The sequence below is a fragment of the Adiantum capillus-veneris genome, chromosome 17, assembly GCF_014529385.1.
Source record: "Adiantum capillus-veneris isolate H3 chromosome 17, ASM1452938v2, whole genome shotgun sequence".
NCBI classification, from domain to species: domain Eukaryota; kingdom Viridiplantae; phylum Streptophyta; class Polypodiopsida; order Polypodiales; family Pteridaceae; genus Adiantum; species Adiantum capillus-veneris.
In genome coordinates, this window is record NC_140947.1 from 67,389,408 (window position 1) to 67,395,407 (window position 6,000).

Here is a 6,000-nt window from a genome sequence, read left to right on the forward strand (position 1 = left end):
TTCCATAGGCACGAAGTTGTTGAGTAACTTCAGCTTGCAAGGTAGGGTTGCCCATAGCTTGTTGCAACCTAGTCACAAGATAATTCACAAACATGGGAGCATCATCATTAGCACCTTCATGTGCAAAATCAAAGCTATCAATGTTCATTCTACTCTCTTGATTATTGTCAGCCATGTTAACAAAATTTTATGTATGTACTTAGTGTATGCTTTGGCAATTCAAAACCTTAGTTGCCACTCCTCTTAGCCTTTGAAAATCGGCTCTTAAGTATCTACACCCACGGCTCAAAGTGGTTAATTATAGAGAGTAGAGGAGTAGGTCTAACATAGCAGAGTTGCCAAGGGCTAGCTCCTTTCGGACTTCTTATGGCTCAATAATGGTAAAGCCGTAGGCAAGTCTAAAAAGACTCCATTATTAAGTCCAAAGCTCCCGAGGTGTGCACCATCCCCCACATAGTGGGCTTAACAAAACCGGTATTAGATCCCAGTTCCACTTACTCTATTATAATTAACAACATCAACCATTTATAGGCTTCTTAAGGACCTCTCTTCTTAAGCAAGAAAAGAGAAACCAAATGCTCTGATACCAATGTAATGGAATTTGCCTATTCAATTTGAGAATAGCGGAATTTAATGAGAGTACTTTCAAGAAATGATTTTGTGAGCATAGCGGGTAGACATAATTGAAGATAGCAACATAATCATAGCAATTAGTTAACTTGGCATAGACAATACTTTTGCAAGAGAGAGAGTTTAGAGAACATGACAACAATTGAGGACCGGATTTATGTGGAGCCGGTCCCCCCTCCAATAGGCATTTGTATTATGATTTCTCCCATAAAGAGAGACTTGTTACAATACAGTCTTTGTGTTCATTGTGACCTAGGTGATGCCATGAAGATGGAAGGCTTCATGCACCACAAACATAACATAAACTTGAAGAAAGCTTTAACTATCCCAAGCCTCAGTCCCAAGACCTCAAACACCTTCGAAGGTGGAGAGAGCTAGCAGGGAATGAGGGTAGGGAAGAGGAAGAAGAAACATTTCGTAGGAGAAAGAATTAGTTCCTCACTTATCATACTCTTGTTGCTAGCATACATAATAGCATAGTAATGAAGAAGAAGGATATGGCAAGCTTAAGCATTGAAGCATGGCTCTTGGTTGGATTTGCACTCCATAGCCAAGAGTGTTGGTGTAGGCTCTCAACCTCTACTTGCTTGGAGAGGGAGCTCTTGCACTTTGCATATTACACAATGAGAGTGCTTGTGAGTGTGTGTGGGTGAGTATACCCCCTAGGCACCCCCCTAGCTTGCTTGGGTCGACCCCCCCTTGTAGCTCATGCCTGAAGCTCATTGGACCCTTCCAGGCCTAGCCAATCACAAGCAAGAGCCATTACAAGAAACATGGGTAGCCTTGGGACAAGTGTCCCCCTTTCCCCTTTGAGAGAGAGGACTTGATAAATGCTAAAACAATTAGATAATTCATGTAATTTATCATTGGACCCCTTTGAAGCCTAGCCAATAGGCTTCAAGCAACACATGAAGGTAACATGGGTAGGGGCCTGACATGTGTCCTTGCTGCCTCTTCAAGTTGGGCTTCCCTTGTGTGTGTGAGTGGGTATTCTCTCTCTAGCCCCTAGGAAAAGGGCTTGCCCCCCCTCTTGTAGGAATGCTTTTGACTTTTAGGTGATCAAGCACCTTACTCACCAAGCATGACAAAGCACTTGAACTAGGGGGTGTTCCCACAAGCATCTCAGGCAAGCTTCTCAAGGCACCTCAAGTACTTTAATCATGCAGCAAGTCAAGCACCTCAAGCATGGAGCCAGTCAAGCACCTCAAGCATGAAAAACACCTCAAGCATGACAAGCACCTCAAGCATGACAAGCACCTCGAGCTTGGGCCGGGTTCCCACCTCAAGCTCAGCCCTAGCTTACTTAAGGTCAAAGGACTTTTACACACATTTATTGGAGGTCTTCAATGAAGCTAACCCTAAGGTCTTATGCTCCATTGGTTAGCCTTGCTCTTTGATAGACCATCTCCCTTTTGGGCCCCTTTACCATTGGCCCCGTGTTGAGATAGATCTATAAGCACATACCTATATCTTAACACTTGTTCCCGTTTATTCTCCCACATTAAGTGATCAATTTAATATGAGAAAATCATTTGGGTTAGTTAGATATTAGATTTTATGACAACTTTCTTCAAAAGAGAAAGAATTTGAGGAGGATGGAGAAAGGGTGACCTCTTTCTTGCCTTTTTCTTCCCTTGTTCCTCCTTGTCCACACCATCACTTTCTTCATAAGAGGAAGAGGATGAGGAAGATGGAGGAGAGGGTGACCTCTTTCTCGCCTTTTTCTTCTCTTGTTTTCTTTCGTCCCTGTTTGAATTATGGTGTGGAGAAGTGTGCGATGGCCTTCTCCGTTTAGGAGATGATGGAGAGTGTTTTTCCTGCCATCTTCATGGAGCCATCTCCGCCGAGGTGGCAGGAGACTCACTTCTTTCTCGTTCTTTTGGTAGGCCCTGAGTTCTCCTTTGGGAAGGAGATGCATTGTCAAGTAGTAGATTTGTGAGCCCTTCGTACGAATCCTCTTCTTCTTCCGAAATTGGAGAGGCCTCTTTTGGAAGTCTCACAAGGAGGCTTCCTAGGTGCTCTCTCTTCTTGGTGGGGAGTTTGGAGAATCCCATGAGCACGAAGTTGCCGTTGCAGTTCACTTTGGAGGGATGGATTTCCCATGGCTTGTTGAAGCCTAGAAACAAGGTAGTTAACAAGCATAGGGGCATCATTACTAGCCTGCTCATTAGCAAAATCAAAGCTATCAACATTAATTTCACTCACTTTACTATTGTCAGCCATTCTAGCAACTTTTAGGTGTAAATCTTTTTAGGTGTACTTGTAATGGAAATGGCCTATGAACTTAGAGAATAGCGGAATTAAAAGAATTAGAGTGAACAACTTTGAGAGCATAGATGGTGGACTTAATTGGTAGTAGCAACTTAATCATAACACTTAATTAACTAGGCATAAGCAATACCTTTGCAAGAGAGAGAAAGACAGAGAGAGAGAGAGAGAGATTTTAGAGAATATGACAACAGTTGAGGACCGGATTTATGTGGAGCCGGTCCCCCCTCCAAAAGGCATTTGTATTATAGATTCTCTCATTAAGAGAGACTTGGTACAATACAATCTTTGTGTTCCTTGAGACCTCTTTGGCATTATGGAGATGGAAGCTTCATATACCAAGCTTTTGCATAATATCAACAATCAATCTTAGCTTGAAAACAATCAAGAACTCGTGAACATCATTAGTCTTTGAGTTCCCTAAATCATTTGAGTGCATGAATATGTATACTTTTATGCATCAACTTGTGCCTAAAGCAACAATTAATCTACCTTGCAATACAATTAATCTACTTGCATTAAGTAACTAATCTACTTGCAATAAACCATTAGCCTTCTTGCAATAAGCATAACATGCACTTTGTAGAAAGCATTAACTATCCCAAGCCTCAGTCCCAAGACCTCAAACACCTTCGAAGGTGGAGAGAGCTAGCAGGGAATGAGGGTAGGGAAGAGGAAGAAGAAGTATTCCATAGGAGAAAGAAATAATTCCTCACTTATCATCACTCTTCTTGCTTAGCATACATAATAGCATTAGTAATAAAGATGGAGAAGATGGAAAGCTTAAGCATTGAAGCATAGCTCTTGGTTGGATTTGCATTCCACAGCCAAGAGTGTTGGTGTAGGCTCTCAACTTCTCAAGGAGCTTGGAGAAGGAGATGGAGCTCTTGCACCTTGCCTAGCACACAATGAGAGTGTTTGTGAGTGTGTGTGGGTGAGTATACCCCCTAAGCAACCCCCTAGCTTGCTTGGGTCGACCCCCCCTTGTAGTTCATGCTTGAAGCTCATTGGACCCCTCCAGGCCTAGCCAATCATAAGCAAGAGGCATTACAAGCAGCAAGGGTAGCCTTGAGACAAGTGTCCCCCTTTCCCCTTTGAGAGAGAGGGCTAGATAAATGCAAAATCAATTAATTAAATCTCCTAAAATTATCATTGGACCCCTTGGGTGGCCAACCAATAGGCTTCAGGCACACAATGAGGGCAACATGAGGAGGAACTTGACAAGTGTCCCTTTTGCTTTCTTTGTACCATGCATGCCTTGTGTGAGTGTGTGGGTGTTCTCTCTCATCCCCCCTCCTTGTAGGGATTGAATCTTTGACTTTTTGACACCTCAAACCCTCATGCATAGGCCCAGTTCCCACCACAAGCTTGGCCCTTAAGCACTTTAAGCTTGGGCTGGGTTCTCACCTCAAGTGCAACCCTAACATCTCAAGCATGTCAAGCACCTCAAGCATCTCAATCATTAAGCACCTCAAGCACCTCAAGCATCTCAAGCACCTCAAGCACCTTAGTCATCAAGCATGATAAGCAGGACAAGCACCTCGAGCTGGGTCGGTTCCCGCACCTCAAGCTCAGCCCTAGCTTACCTAAGGTCAAAGGACTTTTACACATATTATTGGAGGTCTTCAATGAAACTAACCCTAAGGTCTTATGCTCCATTGGTTAGCCTTGCTCTTTGATAGACCATCGCTCATTTGGGCCCCTTTACCAATGGCCCCGTGTTGAGAGATATCTAAAAGCACATGTCTATATCTTAACCCTTGTTCCCGTTTATTCTCCCACATTAAGTGATCATTTTAATATGAGAAAATCATTTAGGTTGGTTAGATATTAGTTTTTATGACATTACCTCTCTCTTGAAATCATAGTCGTCCTCGACTATGAGGTAGATATGGTAAAGTCTCACCCATTAGTCCATTGGTCTTAGCGAGTAGAGGATCCATTTTTACCCTACGACATCATTCCAGAGTGGATGACTAATCCACTTGGTGCTTGAGAGACATTGTCTACCTCAAGCATGTCTGCTCTTTTTAGTCCATATCATACTTCCAGAGTAGAGTGACAAGTTCTACTTGGTGTTTGGGAGGCGTAGTCACCACAAACATGATCCTAAGTATGCATACTTCTTAAAATTTGTGCACGAAACATAAAAAGAGAGTCTTATAAGACAAAAACATGGATCATGTCATAATAATCAATATCTAATTCTCCTACATGATTTTCTCATGTTAAACTGATCATTTAATATGGGGAAGTGCCAGGGGAGAAAAAGCTAGAATATTGGTTAAGCTAGCAGACCGGCCACAGTAGGGATCCAAAGGAGGGAAAATAGGTATCCAAAGGGGGGGGCATCTGCAAAAGAGCCATGTGCAACAATGGGCTAAAAAGACCCTAAGGTTCAGCCCATTAAGACTTCCAAAATGCTAAGGTTCCAAAATTCAAAGGTTGTGTCCAAAGGTCAACCCTAGGGGAATTGGATGCTTTGTGTGTGTACAAAAAAGTCTTTGCACATCCCTACATAGGAGGGGTGAACCTAGCATGTAGGGTATGAGAGAGAAAGCCACACACACACACACACACACACAAGCTCCCTTTACACAAAGGGAATAAGGGACACATGTCAGCTCCCTAGGCCAGATGCCCACAAGGTGTACCCAATTCCTATTGGATGGCCTTGGAGGTGGACCAATGAAAATTAGGCTAGAGTAAATCTAGTTTAATTAATTTAAAAACACTAAAGAAAAGAACCAGTGAGAATTAAGTCCTCTAGAAGACTATTGGACATTCTCCCAAGGGGTCCAATGAGCATTCAACAGCCCAATGGCTTGCCTGATTCCTATTGGCCAGGAGGCAAAGGGGTCCAATGAGAGTTTAGTTGAATTATTAAATTACCTAAAGTTCTCACAAAAGGGAAAAGGGGGACACATGTCAGAAGGCTATCACTTATGCTGCTTAATAGTCATTGGCTTGACTTGGGGAGGTCCAAGGAGGGTAGTGCAAGAGCAAATAGCAAGAGGGCTCGCCCAAGAGAGAGAGGGGGCTGATTTTTGCAAGGCATTATCACACACACACTCACACAATCTCATGTGTGAAGAAAAGAAG